The sequence below is a fragment of the Phaenicophaeus curvirostris genome, chromosome 4 (assembly GCF_032191515.1).
Source record: "Phaenicophaeus curvirostris isolate KB17595 chromosome 4, BPBGC_Pcur_1.0, whole genome shotgun sequence".
NCBI classification, from domain to species: Eukaryota; Metazoa; Chordata; class Aves; order Cuculiformes; family Cuculidae; genus Phaenicophaeus; species Phaenicophaeus curvirostris.
This window is the reverse complement of record NC_091395.1, coordinates 30,276,198-30,289,843: the sequence shown is the minus strand read 5'-3', so window position 1 is coordinate 30,289,843 and position 13,646 is coordinate 30,276,198. Positions and strand designations below refer to the sequence as shown.

The following is a 13,646-nucleotide window of genomic DNA, read 5'->3' as shown; positions in this document are numbered from 1 at the left end:
GGTTGGTTTATTTTTTTGAGGGATTTTTATTTTGAAAGCTTTTACTCAGTTATGCGATTTGTTTCTCTTTCTTTTATTTCCCTTTCATCTTTCCACCACTAGTGACTGGCATGGTGATAAAAATTATACTTTATTAATTTGGGGATTTTTTAATAACAACATGCCCCTCCCTAAATATTTTGATTAGATATTACTTTATTATTCTTTTTTAAACAGAAAAATCTTCTCTTCTGTAGTTTTACTAGCATGCTCCTATGATTCAACCTGAAATGTCAACAAAATGAAGAAGCTAGAGTGAAAAGTAAGAAATCATGCTTATACACTTGGTACAAGGTTTTTCAGCTCTTCTGTTTGAAATCAGTTGCTGGTGGCCACTACTGCTTGTTGTTACCTCCTTTGACCATCTTATAACCTTCAGCTTTCCTACTGTTGATGCAAATCCAAGCACTCATGTGGCACTTATTGTGTCATGGCTACTATACATGAGCATACACACATATATTCAGACTTAGTACTCACTCCAAAACTCATTAGTTTCTAAATTAGGATCCTTCAGGCTCCAGTCCAGCTCTAAACTCCCAGCTGTAGCAACCATCACATTAGTCAACCTCCTTCGCTTTTTGGTTCCAAGGGAAATATTAGTCACTACAACAAATCTACAATTGCTCAAATAGGAGATTACACACAGAGGTTTCTGTTGCTCTCCTTTTGTTTTTCTCCCAGGGCATGTCAAGATGGCTAACTAATTTCCTAGGAATAGAATTAATTGCATGTGCCAGTGAAAAGTCTCTGAAATCAATTTTCCATATGATGGGGAGCGCTTCTCTATAAATAGCAGAGGGCTAACTCCTAGAGACTGGAAAACCATCCTTCTGTTGCAAGATCAGAGACTTTGAAAAGCCTTCGATGTAGATAAGCTTCATGTATTATCAAGGTTTACAGGAAAACAAAGCATGTCCACATACAGTAGCTATACACACAGTAGCAGAAAGTGAGATTTTAAATCTGTGTGAAAAGGATATTTTTGAACTCTTGTGTCAAAGGCCATGCTAAAGAGTAAATTTCAGTCATTTTTTTTGTTTGGTGGAGTTTTTTTTCCAGACAAATCCATGTTTTCAGGCTTTCCCCATGGCTATACACCATTTTTTCACTGGAACATGAAAACGTGATCTCACAAACACATCTGCAGATAATTTGCCCTACTTTTAAATGCTAAATCCTAAGGAACATAGATTCTCAAGTATCTTTATAAGTAGAAGAAAAGGGATAAAGTAAATTCTATAAAAGAAACTGAGCAGGTTAAATAAATACCAGTGTTGGAAATAGGCTCCAGCTAGTCATTGCAAATCAGATTAATCTTATATACGCATTCAGCATCCTTAGCTCTTTTACCAAGCCTATTCATATAAAAATCTCCTTACAGAACCAGCTAGGCAAAACATCTCTCTGCCACAGGATTGCTTCACTCTGCAGAGTGTTCTGCTTTTACAGATCCCCCCTGCAATATGCAGCTAACTGGTTAAGTTCTGGGATGCTCAACCTACCTCTGGGGCACATCTGAATGAAATTAAGATGCTACCATAGCTTAATCCAAGGTACTTCAAGCCATAAAGATGCCAGTTGGGAAAAAAACAGGGAAATCAAGTTTTTTCCCCTACTGAACTAGAACATCATTATCAAACCAAAGCTCACTACAAAAATTAGAGACTGACACATTTATTCCTGTGGTTACACCCACCCTGTGAACAGCAACAAGCTCTAGTCATGTATCCAACGAAACCTGGAAAAATTTCAAGCACAGCAGCAAAAATTAGGACATAGAATTATGGGTAAACTTAGATATAAATTTACATATATCAAAATGTCTACAGCTGTAGTACCACTTTCCTTTTCAGGTTTCTATCCCTCTAAGCCTTTTCAAATGCCCCAGGCAGAGTTTGGCACCAGGCCATAGCCTGATGTGTAATGGAAGAACTTCACAGCTATCAGCATGCTACCAGTTGCAACTCTGGGGCCTTGGTGCTGGAAAACTGAAACAGCAATTCTGTGTTTAAAATCATGAAAACGAAATCGACCCATGGGTGCTTCAGATGAGCAAATTTCAGGAAAAAAATCCCATCATGAGCAGAGCTCCTGTGGTCTGAGGAAATCATATGCAGACTTTTTATAGAGGATTTTTCTCTTGATTGTAACCATTAAGACTTGTTTTTTGCATATCTTGCACAACATTCCTTCTGCTTAAAAAAAAAGGAAATGGCTTCTCTTAAAGGAGCTGTGGCTCTCACTCCAGACTGAGCTGCTCAGGGACGGGGGAAGAAATCTATTTTCCCATAAAATACATGTCTACAAGAAAAGTGATAAAAAAGTATGGTTGTAGAAAGCCAAGTCTGTATATTTGCCATGGAAACAGCAGTTATAAGAAACACAGTGATGACAGGAATATCAACTATCACTTCAGTGTGTTTTTTCCAGGATGCAGACATGGCAAACTGTAGGTTGTTCCTTATGCAGCTTGATAGACTTGCCAGTTTTATTAGCTTGGTAGTTACGGGTCATTTCTGGCTGCTGCTTTTGAAATGTGCTAGGTATCCTTTGTTGTATTCAGAAAATGTAAGGAATGAAATGGAAATGAGAAAGGCAGGGTGGAAAGGACTCTCCCCTCACTCTGGACTCTTACCTCATTTCTATGAGGCCAACAGCAGCCCTGACGTATATTTCATTTACTCATTTGCCTGTTTCTCTACATCCTGGCACAGGTACACAGTATAAGGAAGGAGAGGGACTTCCTTGGAAAACCTTTGGACACAAAGCGGTACAGGCCTTATTCTGTTGCTCCACTTTTTAAATTTTATTTTTTGCTTCCTTGCTAGGAAATGTTTGACATTAAAAGAACCTCCAAGCTCTAAGAAAGCTTAATTGAATGCAAATTCAAATTTTAGCACAGGTTTACCTTTCCAGAACTGTCACTACTTCTGTAATTCTCATCTCTGTTCTTTGCCTCCTTCCCATATGATGTCCTGTCCCCCTTCAGTTGCTTCTTGCCCATTTCATTATCTCTTCCATTTTGCTACCAAAGCTGTAGTGGAAGCATCCTGATTTCCTTTCTCCTCCCTGCTGATGTGAACAAAACCCCAGCCAAAGCAAGCAACAATTTTTTCCAAAGGAAAGAGGCACACATGCCGAATGCAGTCTGTTAGCACTAGGCTCTGCAAAACAGAGATGATTCAGCACTTGTTAACCTGCCCATAATAAGAATGCCAAGTGCTTTGACAGCTTCAGGTTTACTGTTCAGGTAAACGTCATTCTTCCAGTCACTGCAGCACTGCTGTTCAGGAAGGTTGATCTCTCATGAAACCACCCTCAGCTGGAAGAAAGCAGCCCAGCGTGGATGTGAATGTGTGCTACCAGTGGAGGAAATTTTTACTGCTCTAGTCTTTTGTTAGTAGTCTTTTGGCTTCCTTGTAGTTTCTAAAGAATATTATGGATCAATATACCAGGGAATAAGCTAGCATGGGAGTTTTTCAGCACCTATCTCTTGCAGCACCAGTTTGTTTTTCACAGGGTGTTGCTAACGAAGCTTTGTCAGTAGCAGATATGCGTGGGAATTTCACACTATCAGGCAGATGAAAAGTGCATCCAAGAAATTTCTGTCCTTCAGAAATGATTACTTAGTCCCCAGCTTGCCACATTCTCCTGAAGATAAAGCCTTAACTCCTGGGGTTAGCGAAGCTTTTCTTAGTATTAGATTTCAAGGCCATATGAGTAACTGTTGCTTTCCTGTCTTTTGCACTTGGGGATGGCTCGATGTTTGGAATACTGTGGGCATTCCCTAGCTACACTGCCCTTAGCAGCATTGCCAGGAGTCTGTGAAGAGGCTACAGTGCTCAACGAAGATCAGTGCCTTCATGACACTTGGGAGGCAGTACAGGGAAGGGAATAACAAAGTTAGGTAAGCTCTAACAAAGTTAGAGCTCTGCACCAATGAGTTATTTTTTTTCTTCTAGGAAAATCATAGTGTTCTTTGCTATATTTGCATATCGACATAATTTCTAGAAAGGAAATGCTAGAAATAGGTCACGGGGTTTTTTTAGAAGTATCGCAGACCACTACCAGTTCCCACTTACCTGATGTCAACTTAGCCCTAAGGACAGACTGAAGTTAGAGCAAAACAGAGAGCAATCTCCTTCGTCAGCTGCCACAGTTCCCATATAAAAAATGTTTTCAATACCTAAGTGTCTCTGAAGGCTAAAAAAATCTGCCTGAGGGCAAAGGAATAGAATATATTGGAACATACTTTAACATCACAGCTATTACATCATGCTTCAGCAAAGTTATACTCAAATACTCCAGGGTATTTTGCTTGCTTAATTTGATCAAGGGCAATGCTGATGGTGGAATATGACTCTCCACTGTAGATGGATCCAGACTACAGCTGAGACATCAAAACCACTACAAATTCATGAATATACTTCATTTGTTGGCCTTTAAGCAGAAAACCTCTCTTCTGCTATGTCCTTTTGTAGAGGGTTGGTTAAGAAGGAAAGGGCATCAGGACGCTGGCTCTTTAAGGCTTGATATTTTGCCAGCGCCTCAATCTCAGAATAACCTTGACATTTAGAGGAAGTTGGCTTGTAGCAAGGCGAAGTGGGTAATGTAGTAAGTAGTACAGCTAACCGCAAGGCAGGAACAAGAACAGAGCATGCTTGCCAACTGCTACCAATGGGCACCTAGTGCGTAGTGACTGCTAACCAATTAGTGCGTGAATAGTGGACACAGACCAATAGGCACCTTACGCGAAGACTGTAACACGGTGTATAAAAGTTGGTGGAGGGTTCGTAATAAACTGAGCAAGATTCTAAACTCCTATTGGGTGTGTCTCTTGACCACGGCCGTTTCTCCTTGCAACATATTGGCGCCCATGAACAGGGACGTGGCAGGATCCTGGAAGGAAGGATCACGGATTACTTCTCAAATCTGCTAACAAAGGGGGAGCAGACGGAGAAGGGGAGAGCGGAGCGAGGAGGCATCTGCAATAGGGAGGCAGACAGCTGGAACTCTTCTACCGAGTTCTCTTCACCGGGAAGAGCCTCGCACTGGTAAGACCGCGCAGATGGGTCGAGACGCGGTACTCACGCTTTTGGTTGATATTCTCTCTAAGAGAGAGGCAAGCGTGAGCAAGAAAAAGCTTTTTGAGCTTTGTGACTGGGGACTTAAACAGGGCTGTTTTAAAGACCCAAAGATTTATTTTGACACTGCGGAATGGCGGAACGTGGGCAATCAATTATGGGATGCTACGATAGAGGAAAAAAAAAGGAGCGAAAAAGCTGGGGGCTCCCTGGCAGAAAGTTTTTGAAGTGTTAAAGGCGCATGTCAGCTCTTAAAAGCAGAGCGATAATTTCAAGCTGAGTGCAGGATCGTCAACAACTGTACTAACCTGCCACCTCCCTAAACTGGCTGCGCTTGCCTCTGCACCCCCTGACGGGAGGGCCGACAATCCCTTTGATCCAGGTCCGATAGACACCAATAAGGAGCCTGATCCACCCCCTCACTGTCCCTCAGACCAATGGGTGCAAGCCAGGAGGGAGGCACAGCAGCAGGGAGAAGTTGAAATATTGCAAGCTTTGATCTGTGCGCGGCACGGCAGTCTGCACTGGGAACTAATTAGTGACGAAGTGATAAAGGAGATTCTAAAAACTGTAAGAAGAGAACCAAACCGCCCAGCTGAGGGCCGCTCCCCCACCCCTCCAGCTCCCGCAGAGTGGTTTGCCACAGGGGGCCTCTGCCCTGGGCTAAGAGGGGTCCACCTGCTGCTGCAGCGAAACCCAAGCAGTTTCAGCGTTACAGAAGGGCCTGTTAACAGATACGATAAGAAATGGCTCAATTAAACAATGTTAGTAGCAGTTCAAGAGTCAAGACAGTTTAAATAATGCAATTTTACAACAGATGCTGCTTTTTGGTTTATCAAATACTTATAAAGATACTGGATGTTAGAAAGTTGTAACAGGCATGACCCGTATATGGTGTTTATAGATAGATTGAAGGATGTGCTTGACAAGCAAGTAAGACAACTGAGCAGTTACAGAAGCCTTAATTTTGCAGTCACTGACCAAGAAAAAAAAAAAAAATCCTAATGACGAATATGGAAAGATATGGTGTGGTCTGAAAATTCCTACAATAACAGCTGGGATCATTTACCTATTAAGCACAGCTCGTAGCTGCCCTGACTGTAATCTGGGACAGAAATACGTTCTGTCAGAGACGCGGCAAAGAGAGACATTTTAAAAGAGACTGCCACACGCAACACCAGGAGAGAGGGCCTAAAATCTGCCCTCAGTGTGGAAAGGGCAAACATTTTACCAGTTGGTGTAAATCAAAATGGGATAAGAACGGGACAGTATTGTTAGAAAACCAGGAGCAAAGCATGGTTCAGAGGTACGTACCAACACAGACGCCTCCGCAGCGAGCAGCAGCTCTCACCTCAGAGCAAGAACCAGACGCAGCACAGAGATGGATGTGATCACCACCATCGCAGTAGTGCTGCAATCGTCTGCACTTCACACAATACCACGGAATGTAAAAGGACCATTGGAGGGTAGCTTTACTGCCTTGTAATTAGAGTGATTATCAATAATTTGGTTGGGAATCTTTGTTTTACCTGGGGTCATTGATGCAGGCTGTACTGGAATAATTCAGGCAAGGGTATGGATGCTGTCTCCACTAGTGTTATGAACACCATTTCCACTAGTATTAATACCAAAGGATAGCCGGATAGTGTATTTAATTTTGTTCAAAGCAGCTGTGTTCCGAGCTGACTCTGTCGAGCATGGCTCACAAGGATTTGAGTCCATAAGAATCCCTGAAATACATTTGGCTTAGTCCCTACAAACTCAACCTCTTAAAAAAAATAAAAAGGGAGGAAAGCCAGAATAACTGAAAAATTGGGTACATTGCAAAATTTAGTGGAAGAGCAAATAGATCACGGGCATACAGTCCCATTTAATAGTCCTTGGAACGCACCTGTATTTGTGATAAAAAAAGAAATCTGGAAAATGGCGTTATTCACATGACTTTTCTAGACAAACTACAAGAGGCCTTAAATAAGCAGGCAGACAATATCGCCGCTAGATAAGTGTTGCTTAAACAATTAGCCTTAAAGAATGCAAAGATGGACTTAGTGCACTGTTAATGGCATGATCACCTGTTACAAAGATTGTTTATTTTACCAGAATTGACTGATGCTGACTTTACAAGAGCGATGCAAGTAATAGTTTGGATGTCTATGCCTCCTGACTTTACATCAAAGGGCACTAGAATCACTCATCTGATTTGTTTTTCAGCAATTGCACCCCATGAAGAGACAGAGGCTGTGGTTCAACTGACCAGTCCATGATTCTATCAATACAGAAACTACAAAAGACTACCATAAGTGAAATATTTGTTAGACAATCGATATAAACCTTATTAGATAATGCATCTACGTATTTTAAGTGTTGTATGTTCCCAGTACCATGTGTAGTTTAAATATTCGTAGCATGGAAAAATTGTGGATCCGATAGTGATGGCCAACATTGTATGAATGTATTCGGTTAGCTGAGAAATGAGTGGTCGTGTGTATGTGTGTGTGTGTTTGAAGTGCCTCAAACGTTTGTAAGACTTAGAAATTGGTTTTGATTAATCTTGAAAATATATCTCTGGGACCTTTCAATCTCAAATGTCCACTAAGCTGGCAAACAGGTAGATTTACCTGGGGATCTATGGAATGAAAGGCTTTAGAAGGAAAAGTTTTAAAATACCTAGCAAAACGTGCAGCTGTATGTGTGTGAGTGCACCCCCCCGCCTCCTCCTCCTTCTTTTCTAAGTTTTTTTTTCTTTCAGCCTTGAAGAAGTCCAGAGGAGTTAAGGGTGTTATCTCTCTAGGGGAATGCCAATTTGTGAGAACACTGTGCATTCCAGTCTCACTGAAACTAGTCAGCGGCTGCTGGGTCCTAGTGCAGACAACCTTTAGGGATAATTGAGGCAATGATAGAAGAAAATTCAGAAGATTCATTACGAATTATTGAGTGGATATTTTGCCACACTAACCCCAAAAAACATAGTCACTAAATTTGAAATGATTACAATGATAATCGCTGGGGGAAGAAAAAAGAAGTGTTCAGTTATTAGGCCAAGACTCGACAATCATTTATATCCCAATGACAAAAGAATATGCTAAGTGGTGCATGGCAAATATTTTGAATTTACAAGTAGATCCAATAGATTATCCAGAAAGTATTGATATCCATTTACCAAGTCATGCCATTATTGAATGTACCCATCAAGCAGTAAAAACATTGTTAGCAAAACAAAGCAAAAAAAAAAAAACAAACCCAGGAGAGACGCTGCAAAACAGATTGATAAAGGTGCAATATGTAATGAATTTTTTTGCAATTAGCAGGAGATGATCAAATTGTGCTGAAGTTGAAGCATGTACAAACCATGTCGTCAAAATCAGAGCAAGTACAAGACAACGTGAAAGTGCTATTGAAAACCAGTTATTATGGGCAATGGACAGGTCTGTATAAGCTACTAACATGGGGACGAGGTTATGCTTGTGTTTTAACAGATAAAGGACCTCTTTGGGCACCTGCGAGGTGGATCAAGCCTGTATTGCTGCGTGACAACTGTTAAGCCCCAGCCACAAAAACAGTCAACAAGAATGAGGAGGACGTTAACATTATGGATGCTCTTAATCTTATGGGTGGTAGTTGAAGGATGTCCCTGGGTCATCGATTCTCGAAAGAATGGGTGGATAACAAGATGGGCATGAGAACTGTTGGTCAAAGGAGGAATGTTATTTTTAATGGTGTTAATTGCTTTGACAATTATCCTGTGTGTTACAGTGTATACAACGTCAAGTCAATCATATGTTTCACCTGAACGCTTTAGTCGAAAAACAAAAAGGGAGGTTAACTTTACTGACACCAAACACAAGCATGATTTGGAATGTGTCACGACATTATTATAAACGGGCGAGGACGAAGAGAATGACCCATGCGTTTTCTAGTAGCTGCAAAGATACGGTCAAGTTTTGGAACCCAGAAACAATCATAGCAGTCTCAATTTTAGCTCCGGGAGTAGCAGCCACCGGAACCTTGGCCCAACTGAATCAACTGGGATGCTGGCTCTCTAAGCAAACAAATGCTACATCCAAAGCGCTGTCTGAATTGTTGCTTGACGTAGACTCCGTACGACATGCCACGTTACAGAACCGGGCAGCTATAGATTTTTTGTTGTTAGCTCAAGGTCATGGTCGTGAAGAATTTGAAGGCATGTGTTGTATGAATTTGTCTGATCATTCGAAGTCAATATATCGTCACTTCAGCGAATTGCAAGAGCTAGTCGGAAAATTACAAGTTAGTGATAACCTGGGGTTGGATAAATGGCTTAGAAACCTGGGACTCCTTGGATGGCTCCCAGAGATGGTTAAGGGAATGACTCTGATTGTGATAATTGTTATTGTAACATTGTTAATTGTACCTTGCCTGTTACATTGTTGTCAAAGGGTAACAGGAAAGTGGTTAAACCAAGTGTTGATAGTGCAAAAAAAAAAAACAAAAAGGGGGAATTGTAGAGGGTTGGTTAAGAAGGAAAGGGCATCAGGACGCTGGCTCTTTAAGGCTTGATATTTTGCCAGCGCCTCAATCTCAGAATAACCTTGACATTTAGAGGAAGTTGGCTTGTAGCAAGGCGAAGTGGGTAATGTAGTAAGTAGTACAGCTAACCGCAAGGCAGGAACAAGAACAGAGCATGCTTGCCAACTGCTACCAATGGGCACCTAGTGCGTAGTGACTGCTAACCAATTAGTGCGTGAATAGTGGACACAGACCAATAGGCACCTTACGCGAAGACTGTAACACGGTGTATAAAAGTTGGTGGAGGGTTCGTAATAAACTGAGCAAGATTCTAAACTCCTATTGGGTGTGTCTCTTGACCACGGCCGTTTCTCCTTGCAACATCCTTTCTACATAAAGTAATGGGTTTTCCTGTCACTGCTACATTAGGCAAAATAAGGTTCAAAGGAGTTATTTTTTGAGAGGGACACAATGGTCTGTATCATGCTCAAAGCAAACCTGAAGAAACATTATTGATTGTTTTAATCTCATTTTAGATGTAAACTTTGAATTTCATAGACTGACTTTTATGGAGAAATATTCTTGTCTAAGTACACAATGGTTATAACCAGAAAAATGTGGCCACTCTGAGCCTGAAGGCGTCTCTTATATTGTGTCCTTTTAATTCATTGTAACCACCCATATTCATTGGATATGATCTGTTACATTAAAAAATAAATATGGGAATTCAGAATTGCTCAGAAGCTTTGAATATGCTTTTGGAACTTACAGGGGAAGTGCTATGACAAGAACAAAAGACTTTCTCTTTTGATATAGAAGGGTATTAGAGCTCTTCATATAACTTGATGAGAGTTGTCTGCATCATGGCAGAGTGACTACAGAAGTGATTTCTTCTTCCTGATCCTGATGTGCCTATTCTCATACCTGTCGTGCTGCCTTATCTTTGTCTCTACATATGACAGAAGAAAGCAAAGTGTCTTTTTCACTGGACAAGGTGGTACCAAGACGTAGTGGAAGCAATGTGAAGAATTATCCCAAACACAAATGTGTTTTATCTGGGATGAGAGAAAGCCAAATTCCCCCAACAGTGAGCACACCAGTGCAATAAAGTGCTATTCAGTAACAGCTTTCTCACAGAGAAATTCTCATTTTTTACCCATATCACTTGTGATACTAGGTAGTAAGTAGACATGCAGTCCATGGTCTGAGCAGTGTTCTACAGCTGTTGTAGCTGCCAACATAGAGAGAGAAGATGATCTCACTGTGAAGTCCTTTGCTGGGATAGACCTGAGGCACCAAGTCCATGTAAATTTGGACTACTCTGACTAAGACTGGAAATAGCTTTACTGCTGGTAAATTGCAGAGTGAGGATGATAGAGACCAGCGAGACAAATCATGGCAGTGTACCAGAGATGACTTTATAGAAGTTATTAAATAATCTGGAGAATTGACAGTAGCTCTGCCAGAGAGACTGGGCAGTCTGGTAACTGCAGAAGACAGCAAACATGGTGCTGCCTTTAAAGTGCTTGGGGAGAGTTGGAAGTCCCTGAAGATGGTTCAAATTATTCCATTATATAAGCAGGTATTTGTCTGAAGTTAAAGCATTGAGTGTGTGCCATTAACAGATGTTAAGTATAAATGTGTTTCGAAACTCCCGGACTTTGCTGAACTTAGTCAGGCTTCAGTAAAGTGCTTGCCTTATGTGGAGAACCACAGGTGTGACTCTGAAAATAAATACTTTTCTTTCCTCCACAGTACCAAACAAAGAGAACTCTTTAGTGAGCAGAAAGATACAATAATGGCCCATGAGGCCTGCCCAACATACAGGGATTTCAGAAACACTGATACACAACAAATACAAGAAAAGTATTACCTATGGATTTATGGATAAGGGAGTAAGCAACATGCTGAGTGGCAGTTTTCAGGATAATTTTGAAGCTATTTCTACCTGTTTCACCAAATGCATCCAAGTGCTTATCTTTTCCTAGGTCAAATTTGCTGTGAGGCAAATGGCACTTGTACATGAACTAATGCTGAAATACAATCTAGAATGATCTTGGGATTCAGTTTCAGCATGCAGCAATCTGAAAATGGATATCCTGGTTTTGCTAAATAAAAACAACTTCGAACAATTTTATCTTTTAATCAACAGCCCAGGCATGTACTAATAATATCATATTAATGACCAATTTCCATTTCTGAGTATTCAGACAGGGAAATAAACACTATTGTAACAAAATCTACCAACCACCACAAGCCAGACTCTTTTACAATGCTCTTCACTGGTGGAAATCTGCAGTTGCTTCCCTGATTTTAGAGGCAGAATTAACAGTTGCAGTGGAGTAACTCAAAGCAGAATCCAAGCTTTGTTTGTTATTAGGTACTCCGACTGTATAAATAAACACAATATGCAGCTGCCTGATTGTTCTTTTTTAAAGACAGCTTGCATTTTATTCGCAAATACAGTCAAGACTAATTTACCCCTCATTTTATCTTGGGATTTCTGAAAACATGGGATGACAAATGCTAAATCAGGTAGTGGTATTAATTCAAAATTTCAAATATGGAGCTCAAAAAGAGAAGCACTCACATGAAATATTGTATGTTAACCTTTAAATGAAATTACTCATCAGACTGTCTCCCATGTCCTGCATTCAAAGAGCATTTATGGATTTTCACTATGAATAAGAAGAAGAGAGAGGAAATTAAGTCTCCAAAAGGAAAGTGTTTTCTAACACTTTGTATCACAAAATCACATCTATCTTACTTGCACAGTAGAAGCCTACAGTTTATGAAGACAATAAAACAGGAAAAAAAATCATAATAAGTGGAAAACCCAGCCCTTTGACACACCTAAAGTGCCAGACTATCCCCTGGAAACTGAAAGCAAGGCACTGTTTTTCAAAACAGGAACATCCACCACAGAGATTTATTTGACTGCAGTAAGACATAGTGGTTTATCCTCCATGGGGCTTCGGGGGGTGGTTGTGTTTTATTTTGAAAGTATCTTCTGGAAAAAAACTGCAAGTAATTTACCAGATTTTCTGGTAAAATCCCATATGGAATATGAATTTTGCTTCTATTTTTGAGAAAAAGTGACCCTCAAATATTATGAAGCATGCCCAGGAGATGCTATTTTGTTTCCAGGTGCTTTCATAAGTACATTGTCCATAGTTCTTAGTGCAGCACTTGTGTCAGTGGCTAGAGGGTTTTTGAATGGGTTGACGATATCCTCTCAGATCTCTTTGGTTTCTGACAGGTCTATTTTCTTACTTTTTTGTCTCCACTTTAAAATTTCATGTTCCATTGCAATTTTGTCAGCAATTACCCTTTCCCTTTCTTCTGCTTCAGCAAGAAACTAGCTCTCCTTAGTTTCAGAGAGCTGGAGAATGGCAGTAAAGGAGGAAAGATTGCCTCTCCTGTGACTTGCATCTATTAAGTATAATTTCATATAGTAATATAGATAGGAAAGAACATCCAAAGGTCATCTGGTTCAAAACCCAACTCAAAGCAGGGCTTAGATAATGTTGCTCTGGGTCTTGTCTAGTTGAGTTTTGACTATGTCCAGGCACGGAGATCCCACAACCTCTCTGAGTAACCTGCTCCAGTATTTGTCTGACTTTCTGGTGTAAAAAAATCATCTTTGCATTTTATACTGAATATCCATCTCTCCAGCACTTTTCTGCATGTAAATTTACCAATATTACATTTAGGTTGCAATCAATATTGTTCTACAGACTAGGAGAAGTCTGTCTAGAAAGCTACCTGGAGGAGAGGGACATGGGTGTGTTGGTTGACAACCGACTGAATATGAGCCAGCAGTGTGCCCAGGTGGCCAAGAATGCCAATGGCATCTTGGCTTGTATCAGAAACGGTGTGACCAGCAGGTCCAGGGAGGTTATTCTCCCTCTGTACTCGGCACTGGTGAGACCACTCCTCGAATCCTGTGTTCAGTTCTGGGCCCCTCACCACAAGAAGGATGTTGAGGCTCTGGAACGAGTCCAGAGAAGAGCAAGAAAGCTGGTGAAGGGGCTG

General features: G+C 40.8%; 1 long non-coding RNA gene across 1 annotated transcript; it reads left to right on the top strand.

Moving 5' to 3' along the window:
* Nucleotides 1-4,544: 4,544 nt before the first annotated feature.
* Nucleotides 4,545-9,951, top strand: LOC138719998 (uncharacterized). The gene is made up of 2 exons (XR_011337357.1): nucleotides 4,545-5,096; nucleotides 7,338-9,951. It is a non-coding gene; the product is annotated as an uncharacterized lncRNA (long non-coding RNA).
* Nucleotides 9,952-13,646: the final 3,695 nt, after the last annotated feature.